The sequence below is a fragment of the Pinus tabuliformis genome, chromosome J (genome assembly GCF_031772625.1).
Source record: "Pinus tabuliformis cultivar Carrire ecotype Pingquan chromosome J, CPIR1, whole genome shotgun sequence".
NCBI lineage: Eukaryota > Viridiplantae > Streptophyta > Pinopsida > Pinales > Pinaceae > Pinus > Pinus tabuliformis.
The window spans coordinates 630,649,742-630,671,331 of NC_142295.1; the positions used below are offsets into that span (position 1 = coordinate 630,649,742).

The 21,590-nt window shown below is 37.0% G+C and overlaps 1 pseudogene; it reads left to right on the plus strand.

Moving 5' to 3' along the window:
• The first annotated feature begins 11,879 nt into the window (after positions 1–11,879).
• On the plus strand, positions 11,880–16,314 carry LOC149228525 (pentatricopeptide repeat-containing protein At5g39350 pseudogene; annotated as a pseudogene).
• The last annotated feature ends 5,276 nt before the right edge of the window (positions 16,315–21,590 follow it).

A 21,590-nucleotide genomic window follows, 5' to 3' on the forward strand; every position in this document is an offset into this window, starting at 1 on the left:
TGTGCATGTATATGACTCTTGCATTGTGCTAGGAGCAGTATTAACACATGCAGGTGAGGTAGAGATTGATCATTCGATAGATTTCGCGAGAAAAAAGTTATCCAAATAAGAGAAGAATTACTCCACTACAAAGCATGAAGGGCTGGTGATGGTCTATATGCTAGATGATTTTAGGCATTATTTGTTGGTTGGAAACTTTAAAATGTATACAGATCACTCCACGCCGAATTACCTAGTCAATAAGCCTATGTTGGGGGGGCAGATATGTCGATGGTTACTATTGTTCCAGGAATATGACTTTGAAGTGATTGTGAAGCCAGAAAGACTGAATGCAGGTCCATACCATCTATCATGGATTGAAACAGGTGAAGAACCAATTATTTTGGAGGAAGGACTGTCAGATGTGCAGCTGTTTGCGGTGTGCGTTGCAGATGATCATTTTGCCGATATCATTCAATTTTTAACAACGAGAACAACTCTGGAAGGTTATTCCACTCAACAGAAGAAGGAGTTAGTTGTTCATGCTACATATTTTTCAGTGATTGTGGGTCATTTGTATAATATGGGAATGAATGAGATACTGCGAAGGTATGTTCTAGAGTTTGAACGCGCTAATATCCTAGTTGAAGCCCATGGAGGATTGGCATGAGGTCACTATGCATGGAAAGCGATTGAACATAAGATTTTGTGCACTGGGCTATGGTGGTGTTGGACTTGCCAACATGTCAGGGGATATCCCCAGTAAGAAGTCCCAATTAGACCTTAGACCATTTGGTGTAGGAGTCCCAGAAGTGGGGTCATATGGTAATGCCTTGACCACGGTTTTTCATAGAGGCAAGTAAGATGTCCTTGTTGGTAGCAAGGGTGTGATAGATGCAGTGAGTCAAGGAAGGTGCATGAGAGGTTCTAACACATGGAGAGTGAGGTGAGTGCACCCCTTGGCATCCATTAACCCTAGATTAGAACATCACTGCAGTTCCCTTGATTGTATCTACAAAATACCATGGGCAGAAAACCATCATGCCCAAAACCATGAGCGGAACCTATGTACAAAACCATAGGTAGGTCCACCCACCTAATATAAGGTCCAAAAAACATTTCCTGGAGTGTTGCCCTAGACCCCGTGCAAGGGGCCTAGCCGCCACCCTTTAATCCCCTGGCTTCACTCATGGGGCTAGTCGTGGAAATAATATAACACACACCCAACATTCTCCCACTTGTTGTTTTTCTTTCCACAGGAGAGCTTAGTCATTAGTCCAGTCCTGCAATGATCATTGTTTCTCTACACCAAGAGAACTTCTCAATGCTCAAAGACTTTGTCAATGCATCTGCAGTATTATTCAAAGTGTCCACCTTTACCAGCAACACCTTTTCTTCCTCAACCATATCCCTTACAAAGTGATACTGAACATCAATGTGCTTTGTCCTTGAATGATAAGCAGGGTTCTTTTCCAAGAAAATTGCACTTTGGCTGTCACAACCTATCCTTATATCTCTATGTAATAACCCCATACTTGAACACAACCTCTGCAACCAAACTACTTCCTTTCTTGCATGAGTGGCTACCATGTATTCTGCTTCTTTAGTTGAAAGTTCCACTACAAATTGTCTCTTACTCATCCAACTAACTACACCTCCAAATAGGTTAAACACATACCCACTTGTAGGTCTTCTCTGATTTAGATCTCCAACCTAGTCTGCATCAACAAAGCCATGGATGCCTAAAACTCTGTCCAATCCTGGTCTTCCTTAGTAGCACAGAACATAATCACTAATGCCACGCAAATACCTAAAAAACCACTTCACTATTGTCCAATGCTCCTTCCCTAGTTTTGACATAAACCTGCTCAATACTCCCACTGCATGTGCAATGTCTGGTCTAGTACATACCATTGCACATATCAGGCTACCAACTACACTTGCATATGGAACACGGGACATGTCCTCTTCCTCTTCTTGTGTCTTGGGACATTGTTCAACATATAACTTTACACCTACATGAATAGGAACCTTCACTGGTATACTATCTTGCATATTGGACCTCTACAATTATATCGACATACTTCCTTTGGTTTAACCAAAGCTTCCTCTTTGCTTGATCTCGTTTTATTTCCATGCCCAAAATATTGTTTGCAGCAACAATATATTTCCTGTCGAATTTGGAGGACAATTGGGTCTTCAAATCATGGATAATTTCTTTGTTATTTCCAATCAGCAACATATCATCCACATACAAGACCAAATATATAACATGGTCACCAATTAATTTAAAATACACACAATGATCTTCTTTGCTTCTAGTGAAGACAAGTCCTCGTATAAATGTATCAAATTTCTGATACCACATCCTTGGTGATTGTTTTAACCCATACAAAGACTTTTTTAGCTTGCATACCAGTTATTTCTTAACCTTCACCTCAAATCCTTCATGTTGCTTCATGTAGATCTCTTTTTCCATATCCCTGTGAAGAAATGTTGTCTTCACATCCATTTGTTCTACCTCAAAATCAAAAGCAACAACAACAGATAAAAGTAATCTAATAGAGGCTACCTTGGCAATAGGAAAAAAATATCACCAAAATCAATTCTTGGCACCTGGGAATAACCTTTTGCTATCAACCGAGCTTTGTATTTCTCCACCTTTCATTCTGCATTCATCTTATTCTTAAACACCCATTTGCTTCCAATGGGTTTCTTTCCAGCCGACAATTCCACTAGATCCCAAGCCTCATTTTTGTCCAAAGATGCCATTTAATCAACCATGGCCTCTTTCCAAAGTTTTCCATCCTCTGAATATACTACCTCCCTCACAGTTATGGTATCATCGTCAGTAATAGATAAAGAAAAACTTGAACAGAAAGCAGATTGACTATACATTTTTGGTTTCCCTTTTTCTCAAACTGATCTTCTCAGAATTAGAGTTTGTGGGTCTTCATCTTTTGATTCCTCTTTTAATGTAGAGTTTGACTCTTCCTCCTTTAGCTCAAATTATATCTTCTCAGGTTCCTTTGGTAGGACTTCATGTTTAACAACATATTTAAACTCTATAAACACCAAATCTCAGTTGTACACAACCTTCCTTGTTTCTAGGTTCCAAATCTTATAAGCTTTCAAACCATAATTATACCCAATAAAGATGCACCTTTTAGATTTACTATCCAACTTGGTTCTTTTCTCCTTTGGAACATGTACATATGCATCACAACCAAATACCCTCAGATGTGAAAGAGATGGTTTCTTACAAGTCCATACCTCTTGTGGAGACTTATCCTCCAATGTTGATGAAGGTGATATGTTGACCAGGTAACATGCAGTCTCAACTTTCTCTACCCAAAATTCTTGTCCTAACCCGACACCACTAAGCATGCTTCTTGCCTTTTATATCAATATCCCATTCATTCTTTCTGCAACTTCATTTTTCTAATGTGTGTATGGAGTAGTCTTATGTCATGCTATACCACACTTCTTACAGAATTCTTCAAATTCATTCTTGCAGAACTCTCCACCATTATCCATCCTTAGTACCTTTATCTTCTTCTCTCTCTAGTTTTCCATGAAAGCCTTAACTTATTTAAACCTGTCAAATACTTCATATTTCTTCCTGAGGAAATATATCCATGTATTCCTTGAGAAATCATATATAAATGATACATAGTACACAAACTTACCCACTGATGGAACTGACACAGGTGCAAACACATCACTGTGCACAAGCTCTAATATCCCTTTCGCCCTCTTAAAAATAGAGGGGAAACTCACTTGATTTTGCTTCCCATATACTCAATGTTCATAGAAATCAAAATCCAGAGAGAAATTAGACATACCTTCTACCATACCATTACCATGAAGTATTCAAAGGCCCTTCTCTCCAAAATGTCCAAGCCTTTGATGCCATAGGATTTTATGCTTCGCTTTTAGGAACCACAAAATTGTTGCACCCATCAATAACAATGCTACCCATAAACTTGTACAGAGTTCCAATCAAAACTCCTTGAATCGATACCAGTGCTCCCCAAACAATCTTGCGGGTATCTTTCTTGAACATTGTTTTTACACCTGCATCATCCATCTTGCTTACAAAAATCAGATATCTGGCTAATGTAAGAATATGCAGAAGACTCAGAAGTGTTCTAATACTTCCACCTTGCAACTTCAACTTGAATTTTCCACATCCGACAATTCTCGCCTTCCTGTCATCCCCTAAGAAGAAGTCACCACCATCATATTTTTCATACTCACAGAACCACTCCTTGTGGGGAGTGAAGTGAAAGGATTCACCTGAGTCAATCAACCATGCCTCATGATCTAAATGTGTACTTGAAGAAGAAGCCAGATACGCATCCCCACCTTCATCTAAGGTGGTTTTTGCCTCTACAGAAGGAGCATCATCAAATCCCTTTCCTTTCTCAAGAGGTTTAGATCTACCGTCCTTTTTGAAGTTCCCTTCCTTTCAAAATTTCTAGCACACTTTTATAGGTTTTCCTGGAGATTTAGATCTCCCACTTCAGCATTTATTTTTGTTTTTGTTTTGGGACCATCCTCGTACAAACAACACATCACCATTATGTCCCTCCATATTTTTCCATCTCATCTCCTCCGACAACAAGAATGATACTATTTCATCAAACTATAAGGTATTTGTATTGCTACCTATTGCAACAACCAGACTATCTCATGAATTTGGTAGAGAACACAAAAACTGATGCACTTATCTTCATCTGAAATTTCAATATCAACAGATAAGAAATGTCTTACCATAGTATTAAAGGCATTCATATGCTCTGTCACCGAGTCTCCATCCTTCATCCTCAGGTTATACAACTTTTTCCATAGGAACAATTTATTCACCAGAGATTGAGATTGGTACAAATTCCCTAACTTGCCCCACAAAGCCTTCACCAAAACTTCCATTGATTCATTCAACAATATTGAATCTAAGATACATAACCTTATTGTTCTCTTTGCTTTCCGATCCAACTTCTTCCAGTATTCATCAGACATTATCGTTGGTTTAGTGCACGGATCTGCCACATTCCACTGATCTTTATCCACCAAAAGATCCTCCATCTTTAGTTTCCACAACTCAAAACTTTGACCATTAAATCTCTTGATCTCTATCTTTCCACTGCTTGACATCTTCTTTCACTGCAAGAATTGATCCCTCATTTCTCCCATTGAACAAGGTCTACCACAAGCCTGAGAAAAACCCCTCAGTAGAAAAGGCGTCCCGTTGAAGCCAAAAAAACTCTAACACCAAATGTAGGCTTTAACCCTGTACAGAAATTACCTGCAAACGAATTCTTAAAAACAAAAAATAAACAATGGTGAGAGCATAAAACATAAAACATATATACACAGATATTTTCCCCTAGATCCCAAAATCGGGACTGCCAGATTGGTTTTTCATTATATTCCTTTCAATGTTACAATACATATATATACATGCTGAAGCATCCATAAACCCCAATACATTAACCCTAGATTAGAACATAACCATAGTTCCCTTGACAGGATCTACAAAATACCATGGGTAGAAAACCATCATGCCAAAAACCATATGTGAAACCCATGCACAAAACCATAAGTAGGCCCACCCACCAAATCTAGGGGTCAAAAAAAAAATTTCCCAGGGAACTACCCTGGATCCTATGGAGGGGGGCTTTCACCCCCCTCCAAACCCCCAAGCAGTGGGGGCTGCTACCACCCTTGTGACCCTCCCTCTAACCTCCCAACTTCACGCGTGGAGCTAGTCATCTAAAGAATATAACACACACCCAACACTTTTGGCTCCAAAGGAAGAACCTCAGGATGATGTGGAGTAACCACACTCAGAGGAGCAGAGAGTGGAAGCACCCACTCATGCAAAGACATCCAAAGATGGAAGGATGTGCACCAGGGAAGCTGAAAAATTATTGCATGATTCTAGAGAGAATGTTGGAGCACCCACACCACGACACAGGCAGAGGAGGTCATCGTATTGGTACATGGCTCTTATGAGTGAGCTAGTTAAGATATAACCATCCTCATTGAAGGAAGAAGTGCAAAAGCCAGTATGGGTTGCCATGGTAGAGGAATATGATTCCATAGTTAGAAACAATATTTGGGAAGTTGTCCCAAGACCAAATGGTAGGTTCCAGGTGGATCTACAAGGTTAAGAAAGCAACAAATGGAAACATCGAGAAACACAAGGCCAAATTTGTGGCCAATGGGTTCTCTTAGGTGGAGAGAATTTATTACGAGGAGAGATTTTCTCCAGTAGCAAGGTACTCTTCAATCAGATCAATTCTAGCTCTTGCAGCGTAGATGGTATGGAAGATACATTAGATGTATGTGAAGACAACATTCCTCAATGGAGTGATTGAGGAAGAGGTGTACATTGAGCAACAAGAAGTTTTTGAGACCTTCGATAAAGATTCACATCTGTGCAGACTCAAGCGAGTGCTATATGGATTGAAACAAGCACCCCATGCTTGGTACACCAGGATAGACAACTATTTCATCAAGTTGGGCTTCACCAAAAGTGAAGCAGATGCAGACCTTTACCATATTGTCATTGAAGATAAATTATTGATTATAGTATTTTGTGTCGATGATTTAATTCTAATAGGTGATGAGAAGCCAATCAAATCTTGCAAAGAGGATCTTGCAAGAGAATTCAAGATGGACCTGGATCTCATGCATTATTTCCTCAGTATGGAAGTATGACAAGGATATGGGGAACTGTTTGTCTCTCACAGAAAGTATGCCAACAAGATACTGAAAAAGTTCCACATGGATAGCAACAAACCCATGGAGACTCCTCTAGCAGGGAATTGGAGGAAGGAAGATGCTACTTCAGGTGAAGTAGTGGAGGCTATTATTTACAGGTAGCTTATGGGTTCACTTATGTATTTGGTGAACACGGAACAAACATGTGTTATGCAATTAACCAACTTACTCAAGCAATGGTTAAGCCAACCAGACTATATTGGAACACACCCAAACATGTTTGAGATACCTTAGAGGCACCACTTAGTTTGGTCTTTGGTATAGGCAGACAGAGGGAGTGAAGCTACAAGGCTTCACAGATGGAGATTGGGCGGGTAGTCCATTAGATAGGAAGAGCACATCAGGAGGCATCTTTAGTATTAGGTCAGTAGTATTTTCTTGGTACAACATGAAGCTGAGATCAGTTGCACTCCATTTAGCAGAAGCAAAGTACACGACTACTAGTCAAGTAGCTTTTGAAGCTATCTCGATGAGGAATATTCTTGTTGGGTTGTTTGGTTAGATGATGGATCCTATAGTGATTTACTATGACAACCAGAGTTGTATCAAACTCTCTGAGAATCCAAATTTTCATGATCGATCCAATCATATCAACATCCAATATCACCATCTATGAGATTGTGTGCAGAGGAGAATCATGTTGTTGGAGTACATTCCTACAGAGGAATAAGATGAAAATATTTTGACAAAGGTATTGTCAATATGCAAATTTGAGTTCCATAGTGGCAAGATTGAGGTAGTAGATAATCCCTTTCTTATTGATAGGGAGTGTTGAAAATGGCAATAAGAAAATCCTGATTTAATTTCCCCTTGAATTAAATTAGGAGAAAATTGTAATTCCAGATCACAAGATAGTGAGAATGAGTTAAGTAAGTTAATTTCACTTAGTTGGATCAGTTAATTTGAGTTGAGGGCCTAACTTGATTCATGTAGAGTGTCTCCTAAGCCTAGGTTGAGTTTAATTTGAGTTGTAATAGTTTAATTTAGTTAAACTAAGTTAATGTGAGTTAAACTATTTCCAACTATTGGAGGAACTAGTAGGAGGTATAGCACTGGGGTGCAACTTCATGTGTTCAACTAGTTAACTGATAAATAAGCCATAATTAACTCATGCATGCATGAAATTTGAGTTACCCAATTGAGATTGGAGTTTAAGGGAAATGTATTATCAGTTGTATAATTGTCTGAGTTGTATAGTTGGTGCATGCAGTCAAAGAAGGGGCTATAGGGATGGCACAATTCTAATTGGGAATTTCTCTAATTAACAGGGGGCTAATTCCCAAGGAAACAACGCAAGGAAATAGGATCTTGGCAGGCAGCATAATTGGCTAAGTATTGGTCAGAGTCAGCTTGTGAGGCAATGAGATAGATTGTACTAGTGCAAAGGTTGCTCAGGCTTGAGAAAACATTGTAAATCTTCTCTATTTTTTTTTATCTAATGTAATATGCAGATAGGAAGGGGTTTTGAGCAGTAAGATTTCCCCTTAGATAAATCTTTGAGCATATGTGATTGAATCTTGTCTCATGTTTTGTGATTTTTTGATCGATTAATTGTTTCCGCTGATGAGTAGAGTAGATTCAAGTCTTTTGTTTTAGAATATTACATAAGCAGTTTGAATATATAAGGAATTTCTCCAATTTGATCCAAGGAAGCCAAGCTTCCTGAATGCTTCTTCAAACATGTCATTTTATCTTTTTCACTATAAATTTTGTTTTAGGAGCTTCCATAGGCTAAAACATGGACCATACTAAGGGGAAATCCCACCAATCATCTAGTTTAATTTTCAGATCTTGATTCACTATATTTTCAAATAATTCTCCTAAAATAATGTCAATTTGGATTTTTCACTATAATTTTTCTTTCGTGTGGTTTTAGAGGTTGAAACTTGGACCATACTTAGGGTAAATCTCGAGTAAAGTATTGTATATATTTCAGATCTTGATTCACTATATTTTTGGAATTATACTCTCAAAAAGTCAAGCTTCCTGAATGCTCCTGAAATAAGGTCGGTTTGACATTTTCTCTATAACTTTTCTTTTGGGTGGTTTCAAAGGCTAAAACTTGGACCATACTTACGAAAAATATTGAGGAAATTCTGGTAGATATTTTAGATCTTTCTTTTTATATATTTTCAAACATATGTCTTAAGGAAGTCATGCCTCCTGAATACTTTTAAATCAACCCCCAAAATCAGTCAGCCTGTAATTCTTGTCATAAATTTCTTTCTAAGAGGTTCTAGATTGTGAAACTTAGAGAACACATAGAACATATCTAAAGGTACACATGGTAGAAATTTTGTATATTGGTCCTCTATAATTTATGAGATGTACCATGTGGAATATTGGGTTTTGAGAGAAACAAACAGTGCACACAAACTATTTGATGAAATGCCCCAACAAAATGTAATTCCAAACTGTAATTTTCATCGTTAGGATTTTCAAGCCTAAGAATTTCTATCTTTGTAATTTCAAACAAAGAAATATAATCACTACATTTAAAATGTTAAAATTTTTGGAAATTTTAAAGAGAGAAGTAAAAGATGTCTCAATTATCTTACTAATAGGAAAAAATAGTTCTCTCTTCTAGGTGTCCAAATGTTTAGGAATGTTTACTAACAACTTTTTCTTAGAGAAATAGAGTCCTTTACTCAAATATTAAGAAAGTTAGGATGATGGTACCATGTGAGACCGCTATGGATTCCCCCTTCTTCCCAAGTTTTTAGATGGAGCATGGTAGTATCCACTAGCGGAAGTACTCTTTGGTAACCTCAAGGAACTCAATGAGATTTCATCGTGAGACTTTAATGAACTTTTGCACAAGAGAATCTACCAATCAAGGTAACTAACCTTAGGGAAATGTTTTATAGATATTGTCCTTAGAAATTTTATCATATTTAAACCATTACATATATTAGAAAGGCAAGGCAATACATTGTTGTCCTAAATTAATAAAATAGTAAAATAATATAATTTTTTACTATAATGTACATAATCATCACATTCATTCCAATCAATATCTACCATAAATAATCATCACATTCATTACCATCAATATCTACCATAAATACAAGGTCTTTTTGGCCATTTCTTTTGTGTTCAACTCCCTACATACACTGTTTTGTTATTTCATATGGTTATTTATTTGAACTGTCATATCATTATCTATTTCAACAAAACTCAACATCTGTATAAATATTAAAAAAATACATCCAAAAGAATTCCACATATAAAAGATTAAAACGATATTGACAAAATTTACCCAATTAAGTTAGGGAGAGGGTTAGCAATTATGATGAAGTTGTATATAAATTATTGTAAAATCATGCTAAGACCATAAATATTTGAAGCTTTTTGAGGGTTGTAAGCATTGGGCACTCTTGAATGGTTGAATCAAAGCAAAATCCATATAAACACCCGTGCAAAGATAATAACGCCAATATACTCCATGAAATCATACTCAGTCCTTTATATAGACATTATGTAAAGCAAAAAATCTAATACAAGATCCAAACAAGTGTATCATGATATCATGACATGTAATTAAAACAAATTTAAAAAATATTTACCAAATCTCTTCTTCATTAACATTTAAATTATTATAATAAAATATTTTTCATTAAAATTTAAATTATGATAATAAATTAATTTTAACATTAAAAATTATTATCACTCAAAATTGAATTTAATAGATTTGATTTTTAAAATGTTTTGTAGATTCATATTTAAGATGAATTTAGGTTGGTTTAATTTCTATTTTTTAATTGTGTTGTTTTTAGTGAGATTTCATCACAAACTTGATGGGTAATCCTTGCACAATTGAAATGCCCTAGGGTTTTTCAGGGTGCTGATATATACAGTGTAAAAATTAGTTTAAATAACACAAATCAAGATTTCACTTCAAATTTTTCTGCCAGATTTTGATGGAAAATAAAAAAAGTCGCACTAAATACAACTCCTTTTTAGATAGGCTATATTCTACATGAATACCATGGGTCAAGACTATGGATTCTCAATATCACAAATCATTTTTATTTTTATAAGGTTATTTTTATTCTGTAATTTTTTATTTTTTATTTTATCTTATTTTGACTTAGTTAAAATGTTTAGTTTACATTATATTAATATCTTTATTTAATTAATTTATTTCTATGTAATTTGATTCAGTCAAAATATTAACCATTACATTACAACATCTCTATTATAATAGGCTGGAGAGCATCTCTGGTGAATTTGATTTTTCAACATAAATTTGAATTTGAATTTGTTTTCCCAATATATATTGATATGGTGCATAATCAAATTTATATATTAAAAAAGTGTTTCACATGTTTATTGCCTTGAGAGGCCTATGGAAGAGATGTTGTAAGGTTATGTTATGTTATATAAACATTTTGACTTGCTCAAATTACGTAACAATAAAAATAAAAAAAAATACATCTTATTTCTTAACGTCCAAATCTCCGTCCTATTCATTTATGTTATGTAAACATTTTTGTTTGTTAAATAAAATAATGCAATTAATAATTATATGTATTAATAAAAATGAAAATAACCTTACTTTAAACATTTTTAGTTGGTCAAAAATAAAATAAGAAAATTAAAAATAACTCTACGTTGAAACAAAAATAACTTTAAACCAAAATAATAAGGTAAACATTGATTTGGTCAAATTTGGTGGTTTTTGAGGTCGAGGGTTATGAGGACCCCATGGTATTGACCCATGATGTTCATGTGAAATATAGCCTATTTAAAAGAGGAAATTAGACTAAGATAGATCCATTTTAATTCTTGATTTACCAAGCCCTAACAAGAATCAAATTCATTTTCACTCTAAAAAAGTTTAAATCTCGATCCTTTTAACTTGATACATCCGAAATTAAAATAAACTTATATTGTTCTTAATTACAACCCAAAAAATTAATGTGCTTAAACCATTAAACCAATAACCCCAGCGCGATATTAAACTTCCCACACCAAGATCGTGGGGAACATGATTGAACTTAGACATCTTTCAAAATAATTTAACTTTTACTTACCTCCTCAACCCTTCAAAATAATTTAACTTTTACTTACCTCTTCAACCCCTCACTACTATAAGATATAAGATTTAAACCTGTAACCTCTGTAACGTAGCAATGGATGCCTGGAAAGCGACGCATCAGGCGCGCAACAACATGATCGATCGAGATAACATTTATCAATTCAAAAGCGACGCATCAAGCCCAACAACATGATCGATCTAAACATTTATCAATTCAAAAGCAACGTATCAAGCCCAACAAGGTGATCGATCGGAACATTTACCAGTTCAAATTTGGAGGCAAAGCTGTGCAATCCGCCATTTCATCCTCCCTTTTTGTGTCTCTTTAGTTAAACAGTTGTTGCTTACAAAAATTAAGGTTTGATTGATTAAATCTAGAAAACCCAAAATTTTCACGTTGATTTGTTCATGAAACCTGACTGACATCTTTTCATGGCCTGCACAATAACAGACGATACTATAGTAAGATATGCAGGTTTGTAGGATAATTTGGAGATTCATTAGATGTTCCAATTTTCTTCCCGTGTCACCTTCCTCCTTTCTTTTTAGATTGAATTTGAATTTGAACAAGAATCAGAAGCAGAGATCATCATCAGCATCCTCTACTGCTTTGAATGGCAATATGATGAATGTGAAGATAAAGGCTTTATGTAGCGAGAGTCGTTTGAAAGAGGCGTTGAATTTAATGAGGTTGCAACCTAATATTCTGGTAGAATGTAGTACATATGCTTGTATTTTACAGTTGTGTGCTAATACTGAATCCTTGGTAGAGGGCATGCAAGTTCATGCCCACATTCGTGGCAATGATGTTGAACAAAATCTGTTTATTGCAACCCATTTGGTAAGCATGTATGCCAAGTGTGGTAGCCTGGAGAATGCACGTTTTGTTTTTGATAAAGTGCAAACACGAAATGTTTTCATATGGAATTCCATGCTAAGAGGATATGCTTGGAATGGACCATTTGAAGAGGCTCTCACACTCTTCCAGCTATTGCTGCAACAAGAGACAGTCATAGGAATACAGGCTGATAATATCACCTTTTCACTTGCACTAAAGGCGTGTGCTTCTCTATCGGCTCTGCAACCAGGTAAGGAGATTCATTGTCATATTGTCAGAAGAGGACTGGAGATTGATGTTGTTGTAGGCACGGCACTCGCAGATATGTATGCAAAATGTGAAAGTATAGACAATGCACGCCATCTGTTTGACAAAATGCCAGAAAGGAATATCGTTTCATGGAGCGCAATAATGGGAGGGTATGTTCAGAATGGACTTCCTGACAAGGCCTTGGCACTATTCCATCAATTGCAGCTGGTAGGTCTCCAACCCAATTCAATTGCCACGGTGACAGTGCTTTCGGCAATTGCAGACTTAGCTGCTTTGCAACAGGGTGAGAGGTTCCATGCTTATATAATTACAAGTGGACTTGAATCTGATCTTGCAGTGGGTAACGCCCTTATAGATATGTATTTCAAGTGTGAGAGCTTAGATATTGCACTCCAAGTCTTCCAAAAAATGCCTAAAAGAAATGTGGTCTCTTGGACCGCTGCGATTTCTGGGTATGCAAGGCATGGACTTGTAGATGAGGCATTGACCCTCTTTCATCAAATGCATCTTGTAGGTGTAAAACCCAACTCTATTACTATGTTAAGCATATTCCCAACGATCACTCATTCACCATCGAGGTTGCTTTGTCAAAGGATCCATTCTTATATAGTCAAGAGTGGATTCGAATCATACAGATCTGTCAGCAACACCCTTATAGACGTGTATGCCAAATGTGGAAGCTTACATATTGCACGCCAAGTTTTTGATCAGATGCCTAAAAGAGATGTAGTGTCATGGAATGCGATGATTGCAAATTATGCCCATAGTGGAGACCTTGAGGAGGCCATGTATCTCTTTAAATTGATGCACTTGGTGAATGTAAAACTCAACTCAGTCACTGTAAGGAGTGTGCTCCCAATATGTGCCCTTTCAAGTGCTCTGCAACATGGGAAATTGTTACATGCTTACATTATTAGAAGTGGATATGAGTCAGATGTTTCCGTGGCAAATGCACTCATAGACATGTATGCCAAATGTGGGAGTATGGATGTTGCAAGAAAGTTATTTCACAAAATGTCTAAAAGAGATATAGTCTCATGGAACTCAATGATTGCAGGGTATGCGCATAGTGTAAATGCCCTTGAAGCTTTGACACTTTTTCTTCAAATGCAGCGAATAGATGTCAAGCCTGACTCAGTCACAATTTTGAGTGTTGTACAGGCATGTGCTAATTTAGCAGTTTTGCAGCGAGCCATGGAGATTCATGCCTTTATAATTACAAATGGGTGTGAATTAGATGTTAATGTGAGCAATGCTCTCATAAACATGTATGCCAAATGTGGGAGTATAGAAACTGCACATCAATTCTTTGGAAAATTGTCTAAAAGAGATGTGATCTCATGGAATTCATTGATTGCTAGTTATGCCCAGAATGGACTTGCCAGGGATGCCATAACAGTGTTTCATCAAATGCAACTGGGTACACAAAACCAGACTCAGTCACCATGGTAAGTGTTCTTCCAGCATGTGCTAATTTGGCAGCTTTGCAGCAAGGAAAGTGCATACATGCTTTCATATTTAGAAGTGGACACGAGTCACATGTTTCAGTACAGAATGCTCTCATAGACATGTATTCTAAATGTGGAAGTATAGAAGCCACATGCAATGTGTTTGACAAAATGTCTGAAAGAGATGTGGTTTCATGGAATGCAATGATTTCAGGATATGGAATACATGGGCAAGGTAAGGAAGCTCTTGCACTATTTTCTGAAATGCAGCAGGCAGGCCTGAAGCCAACACATATCACATTCATTGCCGTTTTGTCTGCATGCAGTCATGCTGGTTTGGTTGACGAGGGTTTGCACTATTTCAACTGCATGAGTGATGATCATTGCATAACACCAATGCAGGAGCACTATGCATGTATAGTTGACCTTCTTGGTCGTGCAGGGCATTTGGATGAGGCATACAACTTTGTCAAAAAGATGCCACTAAAACCTAGTGCTAGCTTGTGGGGAGCCTTGCTTTTGGCTTGCCGAATTTGCTGCAATGCAGAGCTTGGAGAATATGTGTTGGAGCATATTCTTATATTAGAGCCTGAAAACACTGGAGCTTTCATACTGCTCTCAGACATCTATGCTTCTACCGGAAGGTGGTATGATGTAGCAAAAGTAAGAACAAAGCTAAATGACAGGTTATTGAGAAAGAGTCCAGGTTGCAGCTGGATTGAGATTAAAGATGAAGTTCATGTATTTCTTGCAGGAGACAAATTACACCCGCAATTTAAGACTATGCAATGCTAGAGAACTTGTCTGGGCAGCTAAAGGAGGCAGGGTATATACCCAACAAGAACTTTGTGCATCATGATGTGGAGGAGGAAGAGAAGGAATCTATCCTCTGCTGCCATAGTGAGAAGCTAGCAATAGCTTTTGGGCTCATGAATACATGGGGTACCTATCAGAATAACCAAAAATCTTCGTGCATGTAGTGATTGCCATAGTGCCACCAAGTTCCTCTTAAAAATTGTTGAGCGAGAAATAATTGTGAGAGATGCAAGTCGTTTCCATAATTTTAGAAATGGTTTATGTAGTTGTGGGGATTATTGGTGATATTTATTGAAATAAACAACGAACATGAGTTTCCACCTTAAAGCACCTTCATTGTTGTTTTGTCTGCATGCAGTCATGCTAATTTGGTTAACGAGGGTTTGCACTATTTAGACTGCATGAGTCATGATCATTGCATAACACCAACGCAGGAGCACTATGCATGTACAGATGAGCTTCTTGGTCGTGCAGGGCATTTGGATGAGACATACAACTTTGTCAAAAGATGCCACTAGAACCTCGTGTTAGCGTGTGGGGAGCCTTGCTTTTTGCCTGCCTAATTTGTCGTAGTGTAGAGCTTGGAGAATATGTGTTGGAGGATCTTCTTAGATTAGAACCTGAAAACACTGGAGCTTTGATACTGCTGTCAGACATCTATGCTTCTGTTGGAAGGTGGGATGATGTAGCAAAAGTAAGAACTAAGCTACCTGAAAACACTGGAGCTTTGATACTGCTCTCAGACATCTATGCTTCTGTGGAAGGTGGGATGATGTAGCAAAGGTAAGAACAAAGCTAAATGATAGGGTATTGAGAAAGAATCCAGGATGTAGTTGGATTGAGATTTCATGTATTTCTTTCCAGGGACAAATTACAGCCACAATTTAAGAAAACCTATGCAATGTTAGAGAACGTGTCTAGGCAGCTAAAGGAGGCAAGGTTTATACCCAAGAAGAAGTTTTGTGCCTCATGATGTGGAGGAGGAAGAGAAGGAATCTATCCTCTGCTGCCACAATGAGAAGCTAGCAATAGCTTTTGGGCTCATGAATACCTGTTGTGGGGTTCCTATTCGAAAAACTACTAAAAGTCTTCATGCATGTAGTGAGTGCCTTAGTGCCACCAAGTTCATCTAAAAAATTGTTGGGTGATAAATAATTATGAGAGATGCAAATCGTTTCCATAACTTTTAGGAATGGTTTATGTAGTTGTGGCAATTATTGGTGACTTTATTGAAATGAACAACAAACACAAGTTAGGAATGGTTTATGTAGTTGTGGCAATTATTGGTGACTTTATTGAAATGAACAAACAAACACAAGTTTCCACCTTAACGATCCTACAAAATTTGCATGTCCTAGGATTGGTCAATTGGTAACTATTATAAGCACGGCCATTCCATTCATGGACCTTCAAAGGTTCAAAATAGTTATATTGAATTGTTAAAACATTAGGGACTTCATGATAACAGTATTTTAATTGACAAGGGCTTTGATATACTCTAAAATTGTTCTTGTGAAAGAATAAGCTTGATACTTTCATTTGGAGAAGTTTAAAATTATACCATTTGGACTTTTTCCAACAAATATTGTTGAAATTTGGGTATAAAATATCTGGTCAAAGTACAATTTTTCATTGCTGAAATTGTATTTTTTAATGCAAAATTGACTTAGTACCCTTGAAAACTGTTCTTGAACCCAGTTTGTGTAATCACAACAATTGATATCTGTGATTCTAGTAATTCTTCTAAAATTCTAACCAGATTTGGGTAAAAATGGTTGTAAAAATATGGTCATAAAAGTTCAAAATCAAAGCATGTCTAGACTACGTGCTTTCAATCCAATTCAGGGTAAGAATCCATTCAATTAATCTTCAATCCTAAACATCTCACTTTCATGAGCATACTGGTTAAACTTGACAATGTAGAGAGAGGGGCATTGCCTGGGAGTGTGGCTACTTATCAGATACATATATATATTAACTGAGGTGGCACTGGTCATACAAGAGGTAGACACAACCAATACATGCACATGGTTGATTTGTACTAGCATATGAAGATAATGCTAGCTTGAGTTCTGCTTAACCATAAGAAAGAAAGAAGAGATAAATATTTTTAATGTCCACGAGGCTAGAGATAGCCTATGGGATAGATTGCTTCTTCATTTGGTTGTTGTATTAATCCATTTTCCTGTGAAGCCTCACAATAAACGCTATTAGCTTCTCGACAAACTCCTCGCTGAATAGATTATTCCACATGCTAGCTGCCAAAATATCTTCATAACTTTCCCTATTGTCTTTGAAGACCTCACATTCTAAAATGAAATGTTTTTCTAATTCTAGTTTTCTGGAAGAACAAAAAATACGCTATTTCCTCCCACACTTCTTTTGTCCTTTTTCAGTGCCCTGTTTCACAATAGAGTTGATGAGAATTAGTCCTTCACTGAGCAATAAGAATTTTGGCTCTCCAAGAAATATTGGCCTCTATGTATGCTTTTTGTTGATGATTATGAATGAGGTTAAACACTTCAATATAATACCTTTTCTTTCTTCCTAGCTCCTTATCCCAAGTACCCTTGTGCAACTTATTCATAAAAAAAACTTTTATCTCTTTATTGTTTGATGCAGGGTTACCCCTGTTTCACCCATAGTTTGCATGAATTATGCACATATCTGATCTGTCCCGGGAATTTTTAACTCACTAAGGAGTCAAATATTCGATTCTTAAGGTTTAAGGCCCATACATCAATTCCTATGGTGAATGGTTTATTAACACTCAACATAGTCTAACCCTTCTCTTAATATGCATGTATCGGAACTTTTAATCACCCCTTATCCTTCACTTATTACTTTATTAAAACCTTTCTTTTAAATCTTCCTATCGGGACTATCGGGACTTTATAAACCCTTATAACCCTCATCCATTTATAATCGGGACTATTTCAAAGATCTCTAAGCCCTCATTAACTTTATGCGCATATGTATAGCCTTCCCTTTTTTAACATTGGCTATATACGATTAACCCATGAACCATTTATCCTTTGTGATAATAATGGACTTATATATGAAATCCCTTATATCCACGCTAAATCCTTTAATAACCATTTACAAAGGAATTTAACTAAATCCATACCTTTCCACCTTTGGTACGCCCTCTGCACGTTTCTTGATGCATGCTTTTATCGCAATCAGGGTTCCCTCCTTCGCGGGTCACATTACACATAAACCACCTCCGTATCCCTATGCGATTATATTCTGGATCTCAAAATTATTAAATGCCACCACTATAACTCTATCGGGTCCACTCCTCTAGACCTTTCTTTTAGCGCTCCGCCGATCTCCGTCCACCTCCGATCGCCAATCAAAATTTTATCGCTATTGGCGCAACGACATTTCACAGTCACCAGCCTTTGACCTCTATCTAATGCGATTGCGATTGGATCGCGACTGTTGATCAGGTTCTCGATCCAATGGTCGATATCTCTTCCCGATGCAAAGTCGCCTTGCGTTCCTCTGCCGTTGATCTACGCTTAGTAGATCCAATGGTCCACAATTATTTCGGGACGACAACAAGCCCGACAATTAACACCGTTTCGGACCCGATGAGATTTATCAACTCCTAACTTAATAAATTTCGGGTCCGTGCCTCTTGGTTATCATTTCGTCAACTTCCACCCGATGACCGTAGATGTTATATCATCGGCGGTTGCGATGCTATGCTGCGCGATTTAATCCTGGCCGGATCGCCGACACTCCATTTCTTTTGCCCTTCTATTCACTTGGTTTTTCACCATTTCTTCAAGGTTTCTGTGGTTTCCGGGTTTTCTAAAGGTTTTCCTTTCGCCCTCAATTCACTTCCGCTTGAGCTCTACTTCGTGATTTCTTTTATCACTGTCCTTTTTGGCCTCTAATTGGTCCTTCGAATGGTTCAAAGATCCATACGATCCTCTGTCACGCTCTCCTCTTCTCTCTGTGTTTCGCCACAACTCCGCCTGCATATAATTATTACACAGAACTCTGATTCATATTGAATTTATCATTCAATCACTCAAACACACATTTATACAGATTCTAATCACTCTTTGTATACATAAATACACACAGATAATTACAGATTGAGACTCTGTCTCTCAGCCTGATGTTCTAATATCAGTAGCATCTGTTTACATTCTGCCCATAGGCTCAAAACCACACTCTAGCTAACTATTTAACCTCTCTAAAACATCTAACTTCTGTCTCTGCCTTTTAGGATTAGATTTATACAAAGGGATTCTAAAACCAATTCTAGTTTAGATCCATGAATTCCTTAACAAAATTCCTAAATTTCTTTCTTGCTCCTAAAACTCTTCTCTAATCCCTAAATCCATGAACTGACTCATAATCTAAGATTTACAATCAATTCTCAAATCCCTCAATCTCTCAACTATCCTAAATCTCTCATGTTCTCCTATATTCGAGAACATTTATAAATATGCCTCACAATACTCAATTAATTCTCTATTCTAGCTTCTCTCATTAAAATCACTCAAAACATTGATAATTACATTTAATTCACTCTTAGGAACCCCACTTCCTTGAAAACACAATACCCCTATGTTTACTAAAATAAAATGAGTTTTCTTGGCGTGAATGCTCCTGCATCAAACTCCCTAAGTAGAAAATTTCCATGATCTCCTAATCATGTGTCTTCATATGTTGATAAAAAAAACCTCCAGGGTCCCAAACTTTAGTTTGTAGCTACCCAAATGCTTTGTTCCTTTGTTGTTGATGTACTTCTGCTTCATTTTATTTTCTTTGTCAATTAGGTTCATACTCTGATTGATCATTCTTCCTGCAGTTGTTAATTTCCTCCATATGGACTGTTTTATCATTAACTGCCACATTCTTCAATTTCTGTCTCCAGCACATCCTTGGACTGGTCTATACTTTGCCATTCACTGTTATTTCTTTCTCTCTACTTCAGGTTGTTGCTGTTGTCCACTAACTCTTCAAACTATTGTTCTTCTCCTTGGAGTTGTTGAATGCTATCACTTACTCTTACTTGTTCTTTGCTTATTTTGATTGCCTCCCTTTTATCCTTACCCTGTGTTAAGATTATCTTTGTCTGCACTGAATCTCGACTTTCCAACATTCTCTCCAGCGATTGAACATCTTTGTTCCATGGATTAAATTATTCCATAGAATCTTCTTCTTCCATTTTTGTTTGGCTGTCCATCTGTGCCAAATTTCCTACAACATCTGCAACTAAACATGCACTCATAAAACACTTGTTAAAATAAAAATCATAAGGCTTCTGTGCCTTATCTCCCTTTAGAAACACATCAATACACTGTTTTGATTTTTCCTCCTTTATCAGCACATCAGTACGCTGATTTGAATTCCCCACAGAATTCACGAGACTCTCAGCTAGTCTCTCCTCCATACCATCTGCTTCTATGATGTCTTTCTGTCCTTGTCCACTGTAATGAACTCCTTCCTCTGCAACCACGCTGTTATACTCTGAATTTCCCAGCAAATACTCCAGCAATTCAAGTTCTCTGTGATAATTCATAAGTACTTCATCATTACTTATTTTTCCTGCATTTATACATAAATTATCAATCTAAAAATTACAAGGTTCAATAGTATCAACTATTGCTTTACATATCAGTTCTTCAGACAAAATTTCATCTCCTTTCACAAGAAATTGTTCTTGTGTTGTCACAGTTTCAAATATCAATGCATTATCAAATTCTTTCTGCTACAATAAATCACTGCTTTTCTTATTTAAGAGACATTCTCCATCCTCCTTTACTTCAGAGTTTTTATCTTCAGAAAGATACTCTTAAATACTTCTGACAGCTTCAAAAGATTGCTCATTCTCTACAAAACCTGTAGTCACATCAAAATTATTAGATTCAACAATAAAAGCTTTTACCTTTTCCTATTGGTCTGCATTTGTCCAACAGTTCAGAAAGTCATCAATAATTCCTTCTTCTTCACCCAGAACTTCGCCCTGTTCTGGTTCACAAATGGATACTTCAATTTCCAATCCAGCTCCTCTGAGTTCTTTAGATCTCAATTGAACACTCAGTACCTGTTCAAGCTTCATCAACTCTTCTGCTAATTGCATATTCACCTGCTAACTCCTCTTCTTTTGTAGCCTCCTTTGTAGTTTATGCCACTTCACTAGCTTTCTCCTCAAGACCCAACCTTGTCTCTGGTTTTCCTCAAGTATCATCATCAATACATTGAGTTGTTCTTTCATTTTTGCAATCTCTTTGTCAATCTCCTCTTGACTCATCCTCATGCTATTTGCCTTGACATCTTCTTCCTTCACCTCCATTCTGTTGTGGCCTTCTTCAGAACCTCTACTATGACTATCAGTAGCCATCTTCTTCTCTATCTTTGTGAGCTCTTCACTCACTTACTATGA